Below are 13,683 nucleotides of genomic sequence, written 5' to 3' on the forward strand. Positions count from 1 at the left end.
TTAAGTTGTCGTTATTTAAGTTTTTTATTTTGTTAAGTACTTAATAAAATAAAACAATTTTTTTTAGATAAAGAAAATGGAATATAAACATCACCATTAATGTATTAAAAAACATAAACAAACCATGTTTTATAGAAAATTCTGAAATGTATGGGAAAAATAAGTAAACTTATAGTTTTTATCTCGAATAATTATTATTAAGTTTGATTTAACATAAAAAAAAAACAAAAAAGTCAGGTTCCACCGAGATTTGAACTCGGATCGCTGGATTCAAAGTCCAGAGTGCTAACCATTACACCATGGAACCGATGTAAGACTTGGCGAAAATTACAAATGTGTTAGTCGAGTCACGTATAACTCGTCTTGGATAACATGTACTTAAGAATGTTTCTAACTGGTTTTGAATATAATTTTATTGCAACATAATTTATGTTCTACTGATAACGATATTATAAATTTATCTATCTCATATAGATAATAAAGTTGTATCAATTAATCAATTATTGTTTCTTTGTTTTCGTTTTATTGCATCCACTAACTTTACACTGTAACTTATTTAAATAACTAAATATTACTTGTCGCCTTTCTTTAAAATTTAGTTTCATTTGTTTTACTTACTTAGCTCAGTAGATATCAGGCCGCTAATTGCTTAACTTTTTGGATAGTTTATAACGTTGTCAATACTCCTATAAAAACACTTTAGTTAAAAAATTAATCAAAACTGCATACATTTCAAATAGATAAAGCTTAAGCATCATTTCACATAAATTTTAACTTTTTATGATGAAATACTCAGTAAATTCGCATACGAGTTGGTAAAGTTGTCGAGTTAGTAATGAATGAGTGCGGGAAAACTCCCTAATTGGGGATTATGAAACAAACAGAAAACCGGGAGTCAGACAAATCGCTACGGGATTCAATGTGCACTTTTCCACTTACCATACTTATAAGTATATTCTAGACAGTATACCGTATCTGTTTGAGCAAATTTTCAATGATTTCAGATTAAAAAGTTTTGTTATTAAGTACTTAATGTTATTTTAACATAAAACGTAGGTATGTTTGGCGAGTCGCGCCACATATTCGCTATTTCATACAACTTTCCATAATTTTGCAAAGCTCTTATTAAAAAAAAATCATTTTGTTCTAAATACATATTTTTAATTTTATTAAATTCGATGATCTCAAAAGTCTTTTTACTCGGCCGACCCTCACATTTTATATCTTTAGTGTATGTTGAGATTCACTTGGGTAACGTTAGATGCATTTTTATAAATACTTTTTGTTAATTTCTTATCAATAATAATAATAATAATTTTTATTTATTTTCTCACAAAAACTTCACAAAACTTACATACATTAATAAATAGTTGTAACGTATCATACATGATAAGTTACAACTATTTATTAATGTATGTAAATAATTGTCATTCTTCTTTTGAGGAATAGTTAAGGTCAAGCGTGCGATTTAGTTAATATTAATAATTCGTCAATATTACAGTCTTTCATTTTTTTCTTTCATTCTTTGCTTATAAACCGGAGCGATGTTTCGCCGGGAATCGAGTTTAAGCTCGATAGGATGTATAAAGTTGATTTAGCCACAGAGCCGGGTTATATATACTTACTTATTTTTTTCGTATAAATAATAATATATATTCGTAACATACATACAATTTAGTATAATGAAGTATTTGGGATTGTATTTTGATCTTTAAAAATGTACTACGAAGTCTGAGTAATAAAGAAGCTTAGGGTAAGATTTCGAGTCAGGATTTAGTATGCCTTCAATACGTTAGTACATATGCCACAATCACGTGACACGTCGTTTGTCCGCGATGGACTCCTAAACTACCGAACCGATATCAATCAAATTTGCACGCAGTATGCAGTTTGAACTAATTTGGCAACTGTTAAAATACTGATCTCTTTAAATAATTCTCTTAGCGAGTCATGACTAATATAATTTAATTTGTATACAATTTTGTAATACAAAAAAATCGGTCGCTGAGCCCCACAACAACATACCATATGTCATAATACTATGAAAGTAAATGAAGTATACTCGCCGTTTCAATATCAGACAACAATCTAATCTTTCTTATCGCAAAAGCGGCTGAACTAAGTCTTCCCGATAGGTTGGTAATATGAGGCTTCCATTGCAAGCAAGTATGTAGAGTGATGCCTAAAAATACAGCGCAATCAGCACATTGAATTATACACAGGTATGTGTTGGGAGACATACCCAATAGTTTGAACTACGTCTCGACTCTTACCCTTAGATGCTTTAGTAGGTACTCAGACTTCGTAGTTCTAAATATAAAATATTCTTTCTTATTCTGTAAAGGTTTTTATTTGAACAACTTGTCTGGGAAAGTAAAACCTTCGGCATAGCGAAGCGTATAATTCCATTCATCAATTTTATTGTTTGTTTGCGTGTGATGTTATCATTGTGGTATCTGTAATACCTGAACATCGCTTTATTGACCGACCCAGCAATTAAATTAAATTCTACCCAACTGCCAAGTGACTATTGTTTCAATGTACTCACGAAGTAATCACAAAATTGATATGTACCTATTGGTGTAGTGGTTAGCGGGTTCGACTGAAGGTCTGAAAGGGAGTTTGCATCTCATGAATTAATATAATTGGTATATTTCTGGGAATAATAGACTCAACATTTCTTTGAATATCCCTTTTTCGCGGATGAGCTTACAAGGCTGTTGATCCTGCTCACACCACTGTTGCTGAACCGGCATAAAGATTATATGGATTAATTATGACCACTATTAGCAATTTGTTCTTACTTTAATACTCGTATATGTTTAACCGTTGTGAAACCACTGCTTATTTACAATCGGCGCTAGAGAATTGACGTTCTATTAAGTACGATCTATTCTTGAGTCATATTTAAAATTAAACACAGAGGTTTCGGTACAATGAAGCAGTGGTGACCGGACACTTGTTTGACTAAGTTGAGGTAATTACAGGCTTTACCCAGGCGCACACAGTGCCAAAGACGGGAGATGGTAGGAAGCTATGTAGCAGTAACTCGACCTTCAGTAGTAATGAAGAACGCGACAAAAGAAAAAAAATAGTAATTTCACTAATAATACTCTCATCTTTTAGCTTAATATTTAATATATTGTTAACCTCAAGTTTAATGCTAAGTACTATAAGTGAACTCTTAGAGAAATTAATATCTCTCGTTGCCACTACAAGTGAATTGATTAATTTACTTTAATTAATTGTAGTTAACTGCGCTTTAAGTGAGGGTTGTCACCTGATATGATTGAATATAAATGATAGAAAGAATACGCTTTTGTATTGTTAAGAATTTGTAATACAAATTATTACACAGAACACTTGTTAGGATACTTTTCATAACTCTGAGGTCTTAGTTTTTCATTTTAATTAATGCGTTTATTGCGTCTCGGTATTATATCGGTAGTGTATTTTCTGCTTAAAATTATATTTTTCTATATAATAATTGTTACAACCAATATTTTTAGTAATTAAATAACTTATTCATAATGAACATTACCTTAGTTTAAGCTATTCATTAGTATTGTAGAAGTCAACATTATCTTACTTATTAGCCATAATTATTGTATAGGCTAGATTGTAATTCATGTAAAGTCGCACTCTTTTTTGTGAATTTTACTGTAAGAAAAAATAACTTAACACATTGAAAACACGCGAATTAATTGTAATGAAAAAAAAAAGAGTGTGTGTACTTACGTACATGCGTTAGAAGTTATACTTCTTTGGTGTATGGAAAAAAATGCAGTAGTGATTAACGATAAATATTAAAATTAATCAAAAAGATTTTATTTAAATAAATAAATAATTAGTAAATATACTATCTATCACCGTCGTATGTGAAATTGATTTAAAAACACCAAAATAATATTTATTTATTCATACTGTTTAATTGTACTGTTACGAAACACGTGTTCTAAATATAAAAATAGTACAATTTGCAAATTGAACATAGTTATTGATTTCCATGCCACCTAGACCTAACTTTACGATGTCGAATTTAGGTGTTGATGTGCGCGCGCATCGTAATAATTCACTCTCATCATTTTTCTCCATCGCGCCAAAATAAGTATAACTTGAAATATTAAAATGATTTTTATAAACGTTACGATCTTGCTCCTTAGAATCTACTTTCTGAGCCTAAAAAATTGATGATGCATAACTTTTTCAATTGAATAAAATCAACTAAAGCTAGTTGATATTTTGTTTTAGCAACTAGTCATTAACGATACTGATAATGCAAACCCTATTTGTAGTGCATGATTTACAATTAATTAGTAATCAATAATAATCACTCGATCGCAAAGCAAACGTCAGAGTACAGATTAATGTTAAACTTTTAATAAAATATATTACTTTGTCGGATTATTAATATGAGTCCAATTTTTACTTTATTTTTTAAACAATTATAATGAAACTTATATGTTTCCGAATCCGCACGGAATACTGGTCATGTTACATAGGTAGACGCGTTTCTATGACAACAACCGATAACTGATACATGTATCGTCCCATGCTCCATAACTAAAACCTTAAATACGTCTATCACGGACATTTCTCTCAACGCATCTGATATAATCGATAGGAATGGGCGTAAAATTAAAAATGAAGTCGTATTTTCTCCAGAGATTTAATGTCTGGCCGACTTCTGGGTTGGGGTCAATGAACTAAATGAGTTTCTATTAAAATAACGAGTGGGCTAACAATGTTGGAGATATTGACTGTGCAATATTGAATAGTCTGAAAAGAACTCAACATAGCCTCAAGGAATGTTTGTATGGGAAAGCTTGAGAGCGTAGTTGATCTAAACTTACTATGTTATGATACATATGTAGATATATCAATACAATTTAATGTAATAAATATCTGTTAATATAATTTGGTTCTTGAATTCAATTAATGCAGGATATTGTAATCGTTAAAGCGATTAAAGGGCGGATGTTGAATTAAATCTTTGGGATAGCTTAATTTTTGGACTATACGTAAATTAAAATAAATAATTGTTCATTACGTTGAATAAAAGCACATTTTTCTGTTTTGTTAATATTTTAAATCTTTTTAGCGACATTATAATGGATTAAGTGGATACTCAAATTAATTTAAATGGCTCTCCTGGAGATAATATTTGTTGATGCTTTTAACCCCCTTCTTATAACATTATTAATTACTATTAACGCCTTCGCCAATTTATACTAAGGAATGGTTTGCTTGTCATACGTATTACGAAAACAACTAAAACTGATTAATTATTTTTGTGTCCTTCTGAAACTATCTAACGTAAATATCCTTTAAAAAAGTCGAGGCAAAAAGCGAAGCGTTGCTTGCTTATTATGTATGAATATCATCATAAAGATTAAAAGTTCATCATACTAGACAAGCGCAATACATTCAAAACAAACAACCCCACAGTGTCCTGTAAACATTAGCAACCCTTTCTTCGCGCCAATGGATGACCACCCAGCTGCCAGTATCACTCTAGCCGTCGAAACGATAACACGTCTCGAACTTTCGCGAGTGAAGTACGAGTGCTAGTTTTTATATGTATACCCGGGTAACAGAAGGGTTTGTATTCGGTTTTCCTATATTCACTTTAATATCTTAAGATAGCTTTGTTCTAGTTGGATATCATGTAGCAAATGTTAGTCACTTGTTGCCGGCGTAGAGGTATCGTGTCGTAGCTTTGTAGCCGTTTTATGTTTCCAATTTGTGTTGTAGCTCGTAGATTTTTGTAGCAGATACATTTACTATAGATTTACTTTAAATGTATAATTTTAGGCTAGTGAGAGCACAGATTAGGTTTACAAAAAAATATTTAGTATCAGTAATTCGCACTTTTAAAGTTATTTATAAAGTAATCGAGATATAGAACCTGTCATATATATAGTGTAATATAAAAAAAAAATATTGTTAGAAAACCAAATTAAAAGTGTGCTTAGTTTCTGTTTTAACATGTGTTTTTAAAGCCGTGAATTTTTCCTCGTTTTTCAAAGGATCCTATTTAAATAACGTAAGCAGAACGCGAGTTTTTTGTCCGAAATAGTTCATTCAAAGCCGTTTCATATGAATTTTTTCATGTTATGACTTCGTCTGCGAACATTTTAAATCCTTTAAGCTTTTAATTGGTATTCAACAAATTTATATTAAATAAATCAAGTTTTAACAATAGACTAATTAATTTTCCACTGATTCAGGTTTTTTTGTTAAGTCATTAATATATATAAACAATACTCTTATTCGTAAGAAAAATTAGTATTATTATAGCTTTTAAATTTTGTTTAAAGGACTTTAAATAGTCTTTCAATCACATCGTAAGCACAATTCGACTGAAAGAGAGTATTGAGACTAATTTAGTTTTAATGAGGATATTTGTTATTTCCAGGTATTTTAAGCGAATATTCGAAATCGTACTATAAACCTTAAATATTACATTATCAAATTCAGAATCATAAAACGACCATGTATTTTCATGTTCTTAATAAATAGAAAAAAGGATAGGATAAAATATTGAAACTTTACTGCGTAGTGCGAATTTAAATAGGGAGAAATTGTGTTAAAAGTTTGCAGTATCTCAATTGCAGATGCTTGCAACCCAAGAACAAAATTAAACATGGATCCTCACAAGAAGTTCAATATCGTGATCCAGCTCAAGTTTCGTTGACACAGCCTTTTGACAGGGCTGTCGTATAATGTAAAATAGGGCTGCGAGAAGTAATATTTGGGAGATGCTCGAAAAAGTAACAAGTAACTTCAGTAACATACTGGTTGAGCCATTCTTTTGCCGTCTAGTACTTTAAAAGCAACCGAAATGTTGATTTATATAAATAATTTAATAAATTCGCCTATATAATAAACTTATATATAACGCGAAAGGCATAAATAATCATAGTGTATTCAGGCATTGACAGCCGAAGTTAGATTTTATACAAAAGTTTGGCACTAATTTGCGTGTCTCATGCTAAATTAATTAATTCACATGGTACATTTCAATAATTATTTTTGGTGGCAACCCTACGTATTCTAGTAAGCGCCGTGAGTCGTGGGAATGATTGATAACCCTCGAAACTAACATATTTATCAAACTAGAAACGACTTTCAGACTATTTCAACATTCATTCTGCTTCAATTTAGCTGTAATTTTAACTTCGACGTGCACGGTCTGGGCTTTTTCTAAAGAAAATAGGGTCTTGTCTTCTGAGATTTTAGCGATTCTTGAGTAAAGTTTTGTAATTTTATTTTGGAAGGTAGGTTGTACAGCTAAGATCAATCGATGGCTGAGTAAAATTAACTTGTTTTGTTTCTACTAATTTCGAAAGTTTGATTCATCGATTCCATTATTATCTAAAAAGTTATATCGTGAACTCTGCTGATAATATTGTTTTTAATTTATATTATTATTCTTTATTACTCAAGATGTCATATGGAACATGGTGTAATGGTTACAGCTCCTTACAAACGTTCTGTAAAAGAAAAAACTTGGCGATTAAAAAGAGTGGCGGAGGGATTATTGTCAGTTCTTCTCTTCCGTTCTACGCCCTTGATTTGAGAACTAGCAGTTTATAGTAGGGGAGCCCAAGAGGGGATTTCGGGATTTACTCAAGCGCGGCAGAATAATATACAGGGGGATACCTTGTACCCGGTTAAGTACCTCCACCAAATATGAGGCCCATACATAAGGCCGCCCGTGATGGATACAGGATCAGATTAGTAAAAAAAAATTGATCATCAGACATTCTCGAGCGCGTCAGATTAAGGTAGTGTCAGTTAATCACATCCTAAAAAGTGTATATTCCACTAATCTGACAATTTGAGAGTGACGTAAAGAGAGGGGAGGACAGCAAAGTTGTAAAAAAAAAACGTCATCTTGACATTCTCGAGCGTAGCTAATTATTTTTTATTTTTAATGAAATAATTCAAGAATATTGAAAAATATATAATCTGACGATTTCCGCAAGCCGAAATAACAAAATTTCGTCGATAAAGTTCGTGCGATAAACGCGTGCAGCTGCGTGATGCATACATTTCCTTCTCCGCGTTTCCCTCAAAATTAGATTTCATGTGAATTTGAACCGATTCGGACCGATAGATTTTGAGAAATTTTGAAAAATCAAAAAAAATAACAATTTGTTTTTTTGAAAGTGTTTTTTTGCAATAACTTTTAAACGGCTTTATACATCAACTTCAAAAAACTAATCCACCTTTAAGCTTGAAAAACGACGTCGATCGCCACCAAATTGGTCAAAATCGGTTGATTCGTTCGAGAGATATCGTGAACGAAAGAAAACCGAAAAAAGTGTTTCTATCAAATAACTTCAACATTTCATATCGGATTATCGTTTTTGATGAAATTAAATAATTAGAGCTTAAAAAATGCGTCGATCGCCGTCAACCGCGGGAAAATTGCTTGATCCATTCAAAAGTTATTGGGGTTTGAAAATTTCAAAAATAGTGTTCTATGAAACTTCTATCAGACTTTCGAGCTGGGAGAACTCAAACGCATAGAAATATTATTTCTTTGAACTCAGCGAGCTCATAAGTACAATTTTAAGCGCCCAGGGATGGAATTGCAGGGATGGCCTTTGGGTGAACCGTTTTTCTAATATTTTTTTTGTCAGATCAGGCAAATCCCGCTAGATAATCGTCAGATTATGAGACAGTACGTTTAGAATATAAATCTGAACCATATATATCTTAATCTGACGCGCTCGAGTATTTCAAAATGGCGAATTTTTTTTGCACATTATAATAATGGCTGCGAGTTTGCGTCAGATCGAAATCGTCAGATTATTGAATGAGAGCTTTTTTTTTGGTGCACTTAACACCCCCTTAGAAAACCTTTCGCGCTCGATTAAATTTTTTTTTTTCATTTTTAACCCTTACGTACAACCACCCCTGCAAATGATCAGATTAACATACGTACATTATTAAAAATACGTAGGACATTGATGCTATCAATATCTGACGCGCTCGAGTATGTCCATGCAACAGTTTTTTTTTACATATTTAAACATCTATAGCCGCTTTCCCCACCGATGAAAAGGTATATATCATATAACATTTTTTTCTTCTTATCATCTAAGCTTTGCAACCCAATAGGTCTCCACGACGCTCGAGTAAATCCCCATTTAGCATCGTGGGCTCCCCTACCATTATGTAAAATTAGAAGCATTAATGGATATCCCTTTTTTTGACGTTCATAAGTGTACATTAAGTTACCTAAATGAATAAAATTACTTTGAATTTCAATAATATACTACTTTAGGTTATAAATATAGAATAGTTCAATTTCAATTTCAATTTCATTCAATTTTCAACCGTGGTGGAAGGTAGTCCATAGCCGTGTTAAAAGTATTATTAGCCGTGTTATAAGTGTTATTATTCAATTTTTAACAATAGTGTTAGCTTTTATAAGTCAAATTTGAAGTAATACAGAATACGTAAAATCAGTGAAGTGAATAATAGTGAATCTAATCAAGCTATGAAGTGCCATGGCTGTAATAACGTATTAAATGTCGATCATTTTTTAAAGTGTAATAATTGCAAACGCAAGTTTTGTTATGAATGCCTTGATGTTGCTGCCGGGTCGACTAAGCAGCTCAGTGCTGAGCAATTGGCATCACTTAATTGTCCTCTGTGTCAGAATGTAACTCGGCGTAAAAACAATGACGATAATACTCCTGTCCGGCGGGGTCGCAATAACCAATCACCAAGCGCCTCCTCATATATAACGACGTGTAAAGAGCCGGAGTGTGATTTTGCTACGAAAACTTCTGCAGGCGCTGACTTTTCTAAGCAGTCGGTTACGTTGGACAGTATTAGCAAACTTATAGACTTGAAACTGTCCCCTGACTCATCGTTTATGCTAAATCTACGGTCCGCGCTTAGAAAGGACTTGAAGGACATGGTGACCGACGAGGTTAGCCGAGCTGTTGAGTTGGTAAAGGCTGACTTCACGACGACAACGGATTTTATCATCTTAGAACAAAATGATTTGAAGTCAAATATTGCAGACAAAGACAATCGAATCAGGGTACTCGAGACTGAACTTACGAAATCTCAAAACACGTTATCAAAACTCCAGAGTCGTTTATTTACAGTTGAAAAGATTTCACGTGACTTAAACCTCGAGATTCACGAGGTACCCGAAAGCAAGACTGAGAATCTGATGGAGTTATTCAAAAAACTCTGTGAGTGTTTAAATGTTGTGGTATCTGAGAGTGATGTTAAAGCATGTCGTCGTGTAGCTAAGATGGACTCAAACTCCAAAAGGCCGCGAAACATACTAGTTACCCTCTCAACGCAGCGTCAGCGTGATACACTCTTGTCTGCGTTGACTCGCTTCAATAAGTCCCACCCCGACACCAAACTATCTACTACCGATATTGGTATTGGCGGCTCGTCGTCGAGCAGGATATACTTGTCTGAACATTTGTCTCCTGAAGCTAAAGAGTTACACCGTGCGGCACGTAAATTTTCTACTGACAAGAACTACAGGTTTGTTTGGGTGCGATATGGCCAAATTTATGTTCGTAAGGATGAATCAAGCCCGGCCATTCTAATTAAAAGTCATGATTCCTTCACTAAATTGTCTTAATTGTTATTACTACTACTAATTTGTTTGTTTATCATTGCTTAGTAAGTTACTTGATCAATTTTTGTTTTTATATACTGAATCACACGTTATTTCCACAATGATTAATATATTTTATCAAAATGTAAACAGAATTCGTAGCAAGTTAACTCAATTTTCTTTAAATCTGTTAAATTCTAACTTCGATATTATATGCTTGACGGAAACGAACTTAAATATGAGTGTTTTCGATGGCGAAGTTGTTGACGCCCGTTACAATCTCTTCAGACGAGATCGTGCGGATTCCTCCTGTGCTAAAACCGAGGGAGGTGGAGTTTTACTCGCCGTCCATAAAAAATACCAGGTCATCCGTCAAGCATCGTGGGATAGTGATATGGAGGATGTCTGGGTTACTCTTATTCCTGAAGCACGTGACACTTCTCGCATAAATTTATGTGTTTGCTATTTGCCTCCTGATATTAGAATTAACAAGCTTGAACTCTTTTATAGCCATTGCCAAAATTTACTTCTTAATCGTTTCCCTTTGGATAATTTCTTATTAATTGGTGATTTTAACACACCTGATTACTCTGATTCGATTAATCCCTCTCTGTCAATTTCCCCTAACCCGAGTAAGAAGCTCCTTCTACTAAATGAATTAATGTCACTGTGTAATCTAAAACAGCATAACTTTATCACAAATGCAAACGCTCGCTTGTTGGATTTGGTGCTTTCTAATATAGATTGTATAAGTGTCAATGAAACACTTGCATTAAGTTTGTTAGATAAAAATCATCCCGCAATTTTGATTACTCTTTCTCCGATTCAGATTTCTAAAGGGCTTCAACGCGCTAACATTAAACGGCTTAATTTTGCTAAATGTAATTTTGAAAACATTAAATCTGAACTCCAGTCTGTGAACTGGTCCGAAATCTTATCGTCCCCTTGTATTGATGAGTGCACCGAAGCTTTTTATGAGCTTTTATTTGAAATAATATCAAGAAATACACCAAGTTGTTGTAGCAAATTCTCATCTTATCCAGTCTGGTACAGCAAATCCTTAATTAAATGTAATAAAGAAAAAAACTTATATCATAAACGGTTTAAGAGGTTTGGGAATCCCCGCGATTACGACGTTTTCTCTTTGCTGAGGGAGAGATGCAAATTTCTTACCAAGATTTGTTACGACAAGTATATCGCATCCATCGAGGACTCGTTGGCCAAGGACATAAAATCATTTTGGAGATTTGTGAATAATCGTAAAGGCCATATTTCAGTGCCTCACACCATGACACTTGAAAATACTTCTGAGACAGACGGTCAGGGGATATGTGACCTTTTTTCGCGATACTTTGGTTCAGTTTTTGACGATAAAACTAATAAAACTATATACACTGACCAATCTGGTGCTGTAAATAACACGTATTTTAATATATTATCTGGCTTTTCTATTACGGTAACAGATATCAAACGTAAAATAGATAGTTTGGATATTAACAAAGGGGCGGGTCCTGACCTTCTGCCTCCTATTTTCATAAAAAGTTGCGGAAAGGAGTTGTCCATTCCATTATGTGTTCTCTTTAATAAATCGTTAACTAGTGGTGTGTTTCCTAAGCGCTGGAAAACTGCCCACATAATACCTATTTATAAAAGTGGTGATAAGTCCAATTGTAAAAACTATAGACCGATAAGTATTTTATCTTGCGCTGCTAAATTATTTGAGTCAGTGATGTATACTCATCTGTTCAGTCATTTTAAGCCTGTTCTTTCAGACAAGCAACATGGTTTTGTTAGAAACAGGTCTACGGTCACTAACCTTCTGGAATACAAAAACTATCTCTGTCAAGTGTTTGCCACAGGTGGCCAAGTTGACTCTGTTTACACTGACTTCTCTAAGGCTTTTGACAAAGTAAATCACCATCTGCTCTGTCATAAGTTAGCGTCACATGGTATCCACGGCAGTTTATATAGATGGATCTGCTCATACCTAGACTCTAGAACTCAGTTGGTTGCGTTAAAGGGCTTCATCTCTGCACCTATCGCAGTTACATCGGGAGTACCTCAGGGTTCCCACTTAGGGCCATTATTCTTCGTAGTTTTTATTAATGACCTTATTCAACAACTGTCCTGCAATTGTCTCTTATATGCAGATGACTTAAAAATATTTACTTCTATTACTAATTTAGATGACTGCTTAACATTACAGCGTGATATCAATACCGTATCACTATGGTGCAAGACGAACTACATGTATTTAAATATAGACAAGTGTTTTGTCATATCGTTTACTAATAAACGAAACAAAATCGTATGGAACTACGTCATAGATGGTCAATTAGTTAACAGATCAGATGTTGCAAAAGACCTAGGTATCCTGTTCGATGACAAGCTTTCATTCCGTGCCCACTATAGTCACATCACGTCTAAAGCAAACCATCTACTGGGTTTTATTCTTAGATCCACAAAAGGTTTTAAAAATCCTCGTAGCACCTTGTACTTATACTTCAGCCTCGTAAGAAGTATATTAGAATACGGTAGTCCAATATGGTCGCCGAATTATAAGGTGCACATTGACGATATTGAACGAATTCAGAGGAAATTTCTCAGAATTTTATGTTATCGTATAAAACCTGGCCGGTCTAACTTAAATTATTGCGATAGACTCCTGAAATTTAAAGTTCAACCATTAGAATCCAGACGCATAGTCTTCGACTTAGTTTACCTTTACAAAATCACCCACTCCATTATAGACTCTCCCGAACTACTAGCTCACATTAGCCTTAACATTAGATTTAGTGCCCGTAGAGCTAACGAAGTCAATTTATTTTCCCTTCAAACTTATAAGAATAACATCTCTTTTTACAACCCTTTGACCAGGATGGCTCGTCAATATAACGAGATGGCAAAGAGCAACCACTTACTTGTGGACATATTCTGTCGCAACATCAATAAATTCATTAGTGTCGTTAAAGACATCCTCCATCGTAGGTTAAGTGCTGACCCTTGTGGTCCTGGTTAACGTTACGTTAAATTGGTGTCGAGGAACTTATTATTATTATTATTATTGTTTTTTTTTT

The 13,683-nt window shown here is 33.5% G+C and overlaps 1 protein-coding gene and 1 non-coding gene across 5 annotated transcripts in view; one reads left to right on the top strand and one right to left on the bottom strand.

Annotated features, from left to right (window-relative positions):
• The window catches only part of LOC110991321 (uncharacterized protein C18B11.02c), a 256,098-nt gene that overhangs the window by 69,763 nt on the left and 172,652 nt on the right, over positions 1 to 13,683 (top strand). Inside the window, exon 1 of one of the 4 annotated variants that reach the window (XM_022256654.2) lies at positions 5,541 to 5,601. The exons of the other annotated variants lie outside the window; for them this stretch is intronic. The gene's annotated coding sequence lies outside the window, so the exon portion shown is untranslated. Of the gene's footprint in view, positions 1 to 5,540; positions 5,602 to 13,683 lie in introns of those variants that run through there. 4 annotated transcript variants of the gene reach the window in all.
• On the bottom strand, positions 236 to 307 carry Trnaq-uug. Its single transcript has one exon. It is a non-coding gene; the product is annotated as a tRNA-Gln (tRNA).

The sequence above is a fragment of the Pieris rapae genome, chromosome 10 (assembly GCF_905147795.1).
Source record: "Pieris rapae chromosome 10, ilPieRapa1.1, whole genome shotgun sequence".
Classification (NCBI taxonomy): domain Eukaryota; kingdom Metazoa; phylum Arthropoda; class Insecta; order Lepidoptera; family Pieridae; genus Pieris; species Pieris rapae.